This window comes from Perca fluviatilis, chromosome 11 (assembly GCF_010015445.1).
Source record: "Perca fluviatilis chromosome 11, GENO_Pfluv_1.0, whole genome shotgun sequence".
NCBI lineage: Eukaryota > Metazoa > Chordata > Actinopteri > Perciformes > Percidae > Perca > Perca fluviatilis.
The window spans coordinates 1,007,201-1,019,700 of record NC_053122.1 but is presented as its reverse complement, the minus strand read 5'-3'; positions in this window follow the sequence as shown (position 1 = coordinate 1,019,700).

The window sequence follows — 12,500 nt, the reverse complement described above, 5'->3', positions numbered from 1 at the left end:
CTGAAAGGGAGCCTGAAGAGCTAGAAGAGAAGGGAACAACAAGAGGAGACCCAATGGCTGAGACTACAGAGAGGGGCCTGGGAGCCAGTGGCTAAGGAGCCAGTGGCTAAGAGGGAGCCCGGCTCTCAGAGGGAGACTGGGAGACTACCTGAGGGGGCCCTGGGGGCTACAGAGGGCCTGGGGGCACAGAGAACAACCAGAGGGGCCGTGGCTGAGAGGGAGACTGGAGGGCTACAGAGGGGCTGGGAGACCCCAGTGGCTACAGAGGAGACCCAGTGAGCTGGAGAGGGCTACCAGGAGGGCCTGTGTTTCCTGAGAGAGGAGCCTGGAGGAGGCTAAAGAGGGGCCCGTGGCTCAAGAGACCCGTGGCCTGAAGGAAACTACAGAGGCCTCAGAGGGAGCTACAGAGGCTGGCTCAGAGGACTGCAGAACAACAGAGGGGCTGGGAGGGGCAGCTCAGAGGGCCTGCAGAGGGCTACCAGAGGCAACAGGAGGCCCAAAGTGGCCACCTGAGGGCTGCCTGAGGGGGCTACCAGGGGGCTACCAGAGGGCCCAGTGGCTCTGGGGAGAGGGGCTGGGGGCCTGCCAAGAGGGGCCGGTGGCTGAGAGGGGCTGGGACCCATGGCTCAGAGAGGGAGCTGAGGGCCAATGGCTCTCAGGGGCCCCAGAGCCTTGAAAAAAAAAAAAGGGAAATGAGTGAGACGACGAGACAGGAACGAGACGGATGGAGGAGGAGGAGACGACGAGGAGGACGAGACAAGGATGAGACGACGAGGAGACGGAGGAGGACAGACACGGAGGAGGACGGAGGAGGATGGAGGAGTGGAGACGGACCTAAGGAGACGAGGAATGGAGGAGGACACGAGGAGTGAGAGGACGGAGGAGGACGAGACGGAGACGACGGATGGAGGAGACGGAGGAGACGACGGATGAGCACACGGAGAGGACCGAGACGACGGAGACAGAGACACGAACGAGACGGAGGACGGAGGACGGAGTGAGACGGAGGAGGAGACGGAGGAAGGACATGGAGGGAGGAGGAGACGGAGGAGTGAGACGGAGGAGTGGAGACAAGGACCGGAGGAGACGGAAGGAGGACAAGGAGTGAGACGACGGAGGAGGAGACAAGGAGGAGAGTGAGATGTGGAGGAGACGGACAAGGACAAGGAGACAGGAGGAGGAGACGAAGGACACGACAGGAGACAAAGAGGACGGAGACGATGATGACGGAGCAGGAGGAGATGGAGAGATGAGACGTGGACCGGAGGAGTGATATGAGTGGATGGAAATGAGTGAGACGTGACGGAGAGACGGAATGAGAGGATGGAGGAGGAGGAGGACGGACAGGAGGAGGAAGGAGGATGGAGGAGACGGAGGAGAGGATGGAGGAGTGAGACGGAGGAGATGTGATGAGGAGAGGATGGAGGAGTGAGAGGAGCAAGGAACGAGAATGGAGGAGGAGGAGGAGATGGAGAGGAGAGGAGGAGAGAGGGAAGAAAGGAAGGAGGAGGGAGGAGAAGGAGGATGAGAGGGAGGAGGAGAAGGAGGAGGGAGGAGGAGGAGAGGAGGGGGAGGAGGAAGAGGAGGAGGAGGAGGAGGGGAGGAGAGAGGTGAGGAGGAGGGATGGAGGAGTGAGGGAGGAGTGAGTGTGAGAGGGGAGGAGGAGGAGAGGAGGAGGAGTGAGTGAGATGGAGGAGGGCGGAGGAGTGGAGATGAGGAGGAGTGGAGAGTGGGGAGGAGGAATGGAGGAGGAGAGGAGGAAAGGAGAGGAGTAGAGGAGGAGAGGAGGAGGACGGAGGAGTGAGGGAGGAGGGAGGAGGAGGGAGGGGAGGAGTGGTGGGGGGAGGAGGAGGAGTGGAGGAGAGAGAGGAGGGAGGAGGAGGAGGAGGAGGAAAGAGTGGAGAGGATGGAGGAGGAGGGAATGGGAGGAGAGGGGGGAGGGTGGGGTGGAGGGAGGGGAGGAGTGGAGGGGAGAGTGAGTGGGGAGGAGGGGAGGAGGGGGGAGTGGTGGGGGGGGAGGATGGAGGAGGAGATGGATGGAGGAAGAGAGGAGGAGTGGGATGGAGGAGGGGAGGAGGAGGAGGAGAGGAGAGGAGGGAGGAGGAGAGAGGAGAGGTGGGGAGGATGGAGGGGGGAGGGGGGTGGGAGGGGGAGGAGGAGGAAGAGAGAGGAGAGAAGGGAGGAGGAGGGAGAGAAAGAAGAAAGAGGGAGAGGATGGAGGGAAGGAGGAGGATGATGGAGGAAGAGGGGGGGAGGAGGATGGATGGAGGAGGAGTGGAGGAGGGAGGAAGGAGGGAGGAGGAGGATGGGAGGAGTGGTGGGATGGAGGAGTGGGAGGAGGGGAGGAGGAGGAGTGATGGAGGAGAAGGATGGAGGAGGAGATGGAGGAGGAGGAGGAGTGGAGGAGGAGGAGGAGGAGGGGGGATGGAGGATGGAGGAGGGGAGGAGGGAGATGGAGGTAGGAGGAGTGGAGGAGGGGGGAGGGAGGATGGAGGAGGGTGGAGGAGTGGAGATGGAGGAGGAGGAGGAGGAGTAGGGGGGGAGGGGGAGGAGGAGGAGGGGAGGAAAAGAGGAAGGAGGAGGAGGAGGGAGAGGAGGGAGTGATGGAGAGGAGGAGATGGAGGAGGGTGAGGAGGTGGAGGAGGAGGAGGAGGGAGGAGGAGTGGAGGAGGAGATGGAGGAGGAGGATGGAGAGGGGAGAGGAGGGAGTGAGGAGGGAGGAGGAGAGGAGTGGAGGAGGGAGAGGAGGGAGGAGGAGGAAGGAGGAAAGATGAGGAGTGGAGGAGGAGGAGGAGGGGAGGAGGGGAGGAGGAGGATGGAGGAGGAGTGGAGGATGGGGGGGGGAGGGAGGGGTGGGGAGGAAGGATAGGAGAGGAGAGTGGAGGAGGAGAGTGGATGGAGGAGTGGGTGGGGGGGTGGGGGGGGGAGGGGGAGGAGGAGGAGGAGGAAGGAGGAGGAGTGGATGGAGGAGGAGATGGAGGAGGTGGAGGAGGAGGAGGGATGGAGGGAGATGTGGAGGAGAGGATGGAGGGAGAGGATGGAGGAGGAGGATGGAGGAGGGGATGGAGGAGGAGATGGAGGAGGAGGAGTGAGAGGAGGATGGAGGAATGAGATGGAGTGGAGGAGGAGTGGAGGAGGAGATGGAGGATGGAGGGAGGAGGAGTGGAGGAGAGGAGAGGAGAGAGGAGTGGGGGGAGGGGAAGGAGGAGGAGGAGGAGATGGAGGGAGATGGAGGAGGGAGTGGATAGAGGAGTGGAGATGGAGGGAGGAGAATGGATGGAGGAGTGGAGTGGAGGAGGATGGAGGAGGAAGGGGAGGTGGAGGAGGAGATGGATGGAGGAGGAGATGGATGGAGGGAGGAGATGGAGTGGGAGGAGGAGATGGAGGGAGGAGGAAGGAGAGTGGAGTGGATGGAGAGGATGGAGGGAGGGAGTGGAGGAGGATGGAGGGAGGAGATGGATGGAGGGAGTAAGGATGGAGGAGGAGAGGATGGAGGAGAAGGAGGATGGAGGGAGGATGGAGGAGGGATGAATGAGAGATGGAGGGAGGAGATGGATGGAGGAGGATGGAGGGTGGAGGAGTGGAGATGGAGGGAGGAGAGGGAGGGGGATGGAGGAGGAGGTGGAGGAGGAGGGAGGAGAGATGGAGGAGAGGATGGAGGAGGAGATGGAGGAGGAATGAGATGGATGGAGGAGGATGGAGGAAGGAGAAGGAGAGGAGGAGGAGGATGGAGGAGTGGATGGAGGAGGGAGGATGGAGGAGTGGAGATGGAGGAGGAGTGGAGGATGGAGGAGGAGATGGAGGAAGGTGGAGGGAGTGGATGGAGGAGGAAGGAAGGAAGGATGGAGGAGGTGGAGGATGGATGGAGGGAAGAGGAAAAGATGGAGAAGAAGGAGAGGAGGAAATAATGGAATGAATAAGGAATAAAGAGGAGTGGAGGTGGATGGAGGGAGAGATGGAGGAGGGAGGATGGAGGGAGGATGGAGGAGGAGTGGATGGAGGAGGAGATGTGGAGGGAGGGATGGAGAGATGGAGGGAGGGATGGAGGGAGGAGGATGGAGGATGGAGGATGGAGGGAGGAAGGATGGAGAGTGTGAGGAGAGTGGATGGAGGAGGAGAAGAGGAAGAGGGAGATGGAGGAGGGATGGAGAGAGGAGGGTGGAGGTGGAGGAGGAGGAGGAGGAGGAGGAGGTGGAGGGAGGAGGGAGGAGGGAGGAGGAGGAAGGATGGAGGAGGGAGGAGATGGAGGAGAGATGGAGGAGGAGGGAGGAGGAGGAGGATGGAGGGAGGGAGAGGGGAGGATGGAGGGAGATGGATGGAGGGAGAATGGGAGGGAGGAAGGAGGAGAAGAGAAGGAAAAAAGAAGGAAAAAGAGAGAAAAAGGAGGAGATGGAAAAGAGGGAGAGGAGAGGAGGAGATGAAGGAGGAGTGGAGGAGAGAGGAGGGGAATGGAGGAGGAAGGATGGAGGAGGGGAGGGGAAAGGAAAAAAGAGTGGAGGAAGAGGAGGAGAGAGAAAGAGGAGATGGAGGGGAGGGGAGATGAGTGGGAGGGGAGAGTAAGAGAGAGAGGAGGAGGAGGGAGAAAAAGAGATGGAGGAGGGGGAGGAGGAGAGGGAGGAGGAGGGTGGAGGAGGAGGGGGAGGAGGAGAAGAGGAGAGAGGAGGAGATGGAGAAGGAGAAGAGGGGAGGAGGAGAAAGAGGAGGAGTAGGATGAGGAAGAGGAGGGGAGAATGGGGGGAGGAGGAGAAGATAGAGGAGTGAGAAGAGGAGGAATGGAAGAGGGGAGGAGGAGATGGATGAGGAGATGAAAGAAAGAAAAGGGAGAGGAAGAGGAGAGGAGATGAGAAAGAGGAGAAGGATGGATGAGGAGGAGATGATGAGGAGGAGGATGGAGGAGTGGATGGAGGGAGGAGTGAGAGGAGAAGGGAGGAGGAGGATGGGAGAGGAGAGGGGAGGAGGAGGGAGGGGGAGGGGATAGGAGGAGAGTGAGGAGGAGGATGGATGAGGAGGAGATGGAGGAGGAGATGGGGAGGGGATGGTGGAGGAGGAGATGGATGGAGGAGGAGAGAGAGGAGTAGGAGGAGATGGAGGAGGGAGGGGAGGAGTGAGAGGAGGAATGGATGGAGGAGGGAGAAGAAGGAGGAGATGGAGGAGGAGAATGGAGAGGAGATGGATGGAAAGGAGATGGATGGAGGAGGAGAGGAGGAGGATGATGAGGAGAAGGAGAGGAGAGGAGGAGGAGGGATGGAGGGGGTGAGGGGGGGAGGGGAGGGGGAGGGGAGAGGGAGGAGGAGTGATGGAGGGAAGGAGGAGGAGAGGAGAGAGGGGGGAAGAAAAGGAGGAGGGGGGGGAGGAGGGAGAGGGGGGAGGAAAGGAGGGAGTTGGGGAGGAGGAAGGGAGGAGTGGAGGAGAGGAGGAGGGGATGAGGAGAGATGGAAGGGAGGAGGGGAGGGGGGGGAGGAGGAGGAGAGAGAGGGGGGAGGGAGGGAGATGATGAGGAGAGGGGGGGAGAGGAGAGTGGGGAGAGGGGAAGGAGGGGGGAGGGGGAGGAGGGGGAGAGGAGGAAGGAGAGGGGAGGATGGAGGATAGGAGGAGGAGATGGAGGAGGGAGAGGAGGAGGAAGGAGGAGGGAGGAGGGGGAGAGAGGAGGGAGGGAGATGGATGGAGGAGTGGAAGAGGAGGGAGGGAGGAGGAGGAGTGGGGAGGAGAGGGATGGAGGAAGATGGATGGAGGAGGAGGAGGGGGAGGATGGAAGATGGAGGAGTGGAGGGGGAGGAGGGGGGGAAAGAGAGGGAGGGAAGGAGAGGGAGGAGGAAGATGGAGGAGTGGGGAGGAGGAGGAATGGAGGAGTGGGAGGAGGAGGGATGGGAGGAGGGAAGGAGAGGAGGAGAGGGGAGATGGAGGAAGGAGGATGGAGGAGAGGAGGGAAGGAGGGGATGAGGATGGGGGAGGGGGGAGGAGGGAGGGGAGGGAGGAGGAGGGGAGGGGGATGGATGATGGAGGAGATGGATGGAGGGAGGGAGGAGGAATGGAGGAGATGGATGGAGGGAGGATGGGGGAGGGAGATGGATGGAGGAGGAGTGGAGAATGGATGGAGGGAGGAGGAAGGAGTGGTGGAGAGTGGAGGAGTGGATGGAGGAGGAGGATGGAGGAGAGGGATGGGGAGGGATGGAGTGAAGGAATGGATGGGTGGGGAGGAGTAGGAGGGAGGAAAGGAGGATGGAGTGGAGAGGAGATGGAGGATGGAGAAGAGGAAGAGAGGAGGAGGATGTGGGAGGAGTGGGGGGGGGAAAAAAAAGAGGGAGAGGAAGGAGAGGGAGGGGAGGGGAGGGGGGAAGGGAGGGAAAAGAGAAAAGAAAGAGAGAGAGAGAGGAGAGAGAGAGGAAGAAAAAGAAGAGAAAAAGGAGAAGAGAGGAGGAGAGGAGAAGAAAAAAATAAAGAAATGAGGAGAGGAGGAATGGGGAAGAGGAGATGGAGGAGGAGATGGAGAGGAGGAGGAGAGGAGGAGTGGAGGAGATGAGGAGGATGAGGAGGAAAGAGTGAGATGGAGAGGAGAAGAGGAGATGAGAAGTGAGAGGAGGAGAGAGGAGGAGGAGATGGAGGAGATGAGGAGATGGAGGAGGAGGAGATGGAGGAGATGGAGGAGGAGGAATGGAGATGGAGGAGGAGGAGGAGATGGAGGATGGAGATGGAGGAGGAGATGGAGGAGATGGAGGAGATGGAGGAGATGGAGGAGGAGATGGAGGAGGAATGGAGTGGATGAGGAGGAGATGAGGAGACAAAGACAACAAGAAAACACAACAGAACATTGTGTGTGTGTTGTTGTTGTTATACAAAGGATAGGAAAAAGGTGTATGTGTGTGTGTGTGTGTGTGTGTGTGAACGTGTATTTGTTTGTGTGTGTGTGTGTGTCTGCATGTTAAATGTCTAGTTGACCAATCAGATTGCCTGGTTGGATCTATGTTCTTACGTATCATCGAGTTCCTCCACGAAGGCCGACACTGACAGAACCAGCAGCGCTGCAAACACAGAGAAGACACATTTAGACTCGGAGTAGTAGATTTGATTTGATTGAATATGATTCAGTGATGTGTTACCCTTGTGTTTTGTGGCTCCGTTTCTGAGCTTGTAGTAGGCCTATTCTGTACCATTGTGGTAGCCGTGTGCCTATATCCTGTAGGCCTATTCTGTACCATTGTGGTAGCCGTGTGCCTATATCCTGTAGGCCTATTCTGTACCATTGTGGTAGCCGTGTGCCTATATCATGTAGGCCTATTCTGTACCATTGTGGTAGCCGTGTGCCTATATCCTGTAGGCCTATTCTGTACCATTGTGGTAGCCGTGTGCCTATATCCTGTAGGCCTATTCTGTACCATTGTGGTAGCCGTGTGCCTATATCCTGTAGGCCTATTCTGTACCATTGTGGTAGCCGTGTGCCTATATCATGTAGGCCTATTCTGTACCATTGTGGTAGCCGTGTGCCTATATCCTGTAGGCCTATTCTGTACCATTGTGGTAGCCGTGTGCCTATATCCTGTAGGCCTATTCTGTACCATTGTGGTAGCCGTGTGCCTATATCCTGTAGGCCTATTCTGTACCATTGAGGTAGCCGTGTGCCTATATCCTGCGATACCCGTGCCTAGTTTGTTCTGTCTTGGATTTATTTATTCTTGTTTTTGTTTTTCGCTTATGAAGCGTGTACTTGTGTTCCAGTTTTATTACCGAAGCCTTAGTACTGTTTTCACACCACGGAGTGCCTTTGTTTTAATAAATAGAGATATTATGTCTTCATCTTGACAGTATGGGTATGAAAGAAATGTAACGGTCTATTATTTCCCGGTGTTTGGGGATCAGTAGCTCTGGCAGGCTAATTACCGTCTTGGATAGGCTATTTATATGAATTGAATCTCTATACAGTTCAATAAATTGTGATGAATGTAGTTTGGTGTGTGGTGGTTGACTTTGGCTGAAAACTTCACTCTGGGAAATTTGTCAGCACCCCCAATTCCAAATATGTTCCCGTGGCTCTGGAAGGAGGGAAAGAAAGAAGGAAAGGAGGTAAATAAAGAAGGAGAGAAGGAGGGAAGGGGGGGAGGAAAGGAGGGAATGAAGGAGGGAATGAAGGAGGGAAGGAAGGGGGAAGGAAGGAAAGAAGGAGGGAAGAAATTAAGTATCACTGTAAGGATAATGTCCTGGCAGAAAATGACCACCTTTTCTGTTAAGTTTACGGACATTTCTGTTAATCTAAAAACTGAAAATTGTGTACTGTACCTTTAACAGGTAGAGAAGAAGGGAAGAGAAGAAGGATTAAAGAAAGGAGGCAAGGATGGAAAGAAAAGAAAAGGAAATGAAAGGAAGAATAAATTAGGAACGATGGAAAAGGGAAGAAAGGAATGAAGTATGTAATTAGTTAATTGATCTGTCATCAGGTTAAATTGAATCTAGTGAGAGACAGGAAGCTGCTCCCTGTCCCACCAGATTAAAAGCTCGACACTCTGACATGTTAATCCATTTTTCAGATTAAGAGATTCAGAACAACCGGCTGTTTGCTTTCACAGTTTCTGTCCCAATACAAAACTCCCAGTCAAAAGCGGTTGATTCTATGACATCATCTCTCTGGATGTTTTCAGGTCTAAACTTCAGTTTATTAATTTCTCTGTGGTTCTGATATTAAATCATCTATCAGTCGGAGATGCTAGTTCTCAATAAAACCCATAATCTTAACATTAATCTGCGTTCCCTGGCCCCTCTGAGCGGTGGGTGATGGGCTCAGAATCAGGGTAAAAATGAATGGAGTTTGGTGAAGGAAGTTTGTCTGTAATTCTGACATTAAATCCACTTTCAAAGGCACAAAAAACAGTTGTAATAAAACCCTGGTACATGTAAATAGTTTCATTTCTTACATGTTTCTGCTGTATTTGTGCATAAAGGTCTAGATAGTAAAAAAAACATTATTTTAAACATCCTGGAACTTTTAAAATATTCTTTTCTGTTGTCTGTTGGGTTCCTGACAGATTAACACTTATGTAAAATGACAAATTATAGTCAGACTTAAAGCTGAATAAAAGATGGATTGTTATACATGTGGGCAGTTAAAAAGGCTGCAGAACAAAGACAGAAATAATTGCACAGAAAGTCTGCAAAATTAACCAAATTCAAACTGGAGTTTAGCGGGTTACAGATTCAGAACATCTTTCTGTTTGTTTTGACAGGTTTTCTGTCCCAATTCAAAACTCCCTTCATAAAGTGGTTGATTCTGTGACATCAACTCTCTGGATGTTTTCAGGTTTAAACTTCAGTTTATTAATTTCTCTGTGGTTCTGAGATTAAGTCATCTTTCACTCGGGAGATTTTCCTTCTCATTAAAACCTGAAATCTTAATTTTAATCTGCATTCCTTCTGTGTGTAACGAGCCTGAGCGCGGTTCAGAATCGGTGTAAAAATGAGTGGAGTTTGGTGTGAGACGTACCTGAGAGCAGCAGCGTGTTCCTTGTGTCCAACATGTTGACTGATGAAGAGCAGCTACAGCATGGAGGGATTACCAGCACACCGCTAATCTGCTAACCGCTAACAGGGGCTAATCTCACGGATTAACAGGCTGCATTCAATACGCTGAAACTTTATTGTCAGTAGCAACAACACAGACAGATTTGGTTTCGAGCAAAAAAAAACATGAAAAAAAGGTTCAAAAACATTAAAAACAGCAACCATTGGTTGAACTATTGTAAAGTACAACTAGAAAACAGCAGAGTGGAACGAAATTAACTTTATTGGTCAGCAGCCAACACGGCCAGGAGATGTTTAAAGTTCCCAGCCAATCAGATTCTCTACAGGTCACATGGTCTATTAGCTCCAACCACAAACATGTTTATAGTTTCTTGTACAATATTAAAAGAAATACAGGAAATAACCAGAGCATGTAGCAAGGAAACACAGGGCAGTGTGTGTCTGTGTGTGGTGTTGTGTGTGTGTGTGTGTGTCTCTGTTACCTGTGTGTGTGTCTGTGTGTCTCTGTTACCTGAGTGAGTTTTTGTTTTGTTAAATTTTACATTTCATCCAAAAATCTGGCAGATAAAAAACGCCCAATGAAAACCCTCAGACAGTCTGTGAGGTAGGCAGCAGCCCCGTCCAATCAGAGCACGCGGCCCCCCGTGATGTCAGTGTGGCGTGCTGCATTGTGGCGTGCTGCATGGTGGCGTGCTGCGTGGTGGCGTGATGTCACAGCGTGGCGTGCTGCGTGGTGGTGTGATGTCACAGCGTGGCGTGCTGCGTGGTGGCGTGATGTCACAGCGTGGCGTGCTGCGTGGTGGCGTGCTGCGTGGTGGTGTGATGTCACAGCGTGGCGTTCTGCGTGGTGGCGTGATGTCACAGCGTGGTGGCGTGCTGCGTGGTGGCGTGCTGCGTGGTGGCGTGATGTCACAGCGTGGCGTGCTGCATGGTGGCGTGATGTCACAGCGTGGCGTGCTGCATGGTGGCGTGATGTCACAGCGTGGCGTGCTGCGTGGTGGCGTGCTGCGTGGTGGCGTGATGTCACAGCGTGGCGTGCTGCATGGTGGCGTGATGTCACAGCGTGGCGTGCTGCGTGGTGGCGTGCGTGGTGGCGTGCTGTCACAGCGTGGCGTGCTGCATGGTGGCGTGATGTCACAGCGTGGCGTGCTGCGTGGTGGCGTGCTGCGTGGTGGCGTGGTGTCTGCGTACGTGGCGCAGCAGCAGCTGGCGGTCCGGGCTGGAGTACTCACACTGTTGGCATGGAAACGCCTCGCCCGTGTGATGCCGGCGAGCGTGGAGGTCCAGACTCTTCTTCTGGATACTGAGACAGGAAACAGGAAGTTCAGTTACCTGATGGATGTTGGGGAAGTTACCTCCTTAAATGTGACAATTATTCACCTCAGTCATACATTATTCATTGTAATGTATTAATAAACCTCTGGACTGTAATATTTCAGATGTTTGAGCAAGATTTCTGCTCATGTCCAAAACTTTGGAGGAGTCGTGATATGTTGTGAAAAATAAAGTTATAATAGGCTATTACAAGAATAAAGTCACAATATTTCAGAAAATAATCTACCTGCACCGTAGTCTGCTGTGCATTACGTGATATCTCTGCTGATACGGTAGATCTCAGACCTCCTGACAGACCCAGAGCCCTGTCTGGTCTCAGGTCTCCTCACAGACCCAGAGCCCTGTCTGGTCTCAGGTCTCTGAATGAGACCAGGTTTAGAGAAGAGGCTGAACGCTGCTCTACATCGGAGGAGGAAACCCGAAACTACAGAAATACACGGAGCTCAAACGGGACACATCTGCTGCAGCAGGTCCACAGCAGAGCTCGTCCTTTATAAACCTGAAGCTGCCCAGCTGTTTACAGCGAGAGAGGACACTAAGAGACGTCCAGTTTAATATTTCTCAGTTAACTGTGTGTGTGTGTGTGTGTGTGTTTGTGTCTCTGTGTGTGTGTGTGTGTGTGTGTGTATTACCTGGTGTAGTCACAGTGCTGGCAGCTGTACGGTCTCTCCTGGCTGTGAGTCCTGCTGTGCCGCAGCAGAGAGCTGCGATCTATAGACGCATAGGGACACTCAGCACACCTGTAGGGCTTCTCACCTGAGACACACACACACGCACACACACACACACACACACACACACACCACGCACACACACACACACACACACACACACACACACACACACACAGACAGAGACAGAGACACACACACACAGGAAACATGGCCTTTTATCAATAAACATGCTTCCTATAGCTGCTGAGATTGAACAGCACTCTGCCAGCTGTCTGGCCCCTGTTTAAGATACCCCCCCCCCAATGCAGAGTCCACAGATCTCCAGCCTGCGTATGACCTGGACTACCAAACACTAGCACAACGAGCCCCAAGCTTCTCAGAGGTAGATAACACTGACTGAGAACAGTCAGAGTCCTCCAGAAACACACCTGACACCTCCAAGACTGTAACATTCTCACAGATGGGAACATTATCTGGTGGATGAGGGAGTCATAGACAAGGGTTAAACCATTCAGACTGGACAGTAGGGGTTTACCAGACACAGGGACTCTGAGCAGCAATGAGGGCCGGGGGTGTGTGTGTCTGTGTGTCTATGTGTTTGTGTCTGTGTGTGTGTCTGTGTGTGTGTGTGTGTGTTTGTGTGTGTGTCTGTCTGTGTGTTTGTGTTTGTGTCTGTGTGTCTGTCTGTGTGTTTGTGTTTGTGTCTGTTTGTGTTGTGTCTTGTTTGTGTCTGTTTGTGTGTTTGTGTCTGTGTGTGTGTGTGTGTTTGTGTCTGTGTGTGTGTTTGTGTGTGTGTCTGTCTGTGTGTTTGTGTCTGTGTGTGTGTTTGTGTTTGTGTGTTTGTGTCTGTTTGTGTGTTTGTGTCTGTGTGTTTGTGTCTGTTTGTGTGTTTGTGTCTGTGTGTTTGTGTCTGTGTGTCTGTGTGTGTGTGTTTGTGTCTGTGTGTGTGTGTGTTTGTGTGTGTGTCTATCTGTGTGTGTGTGT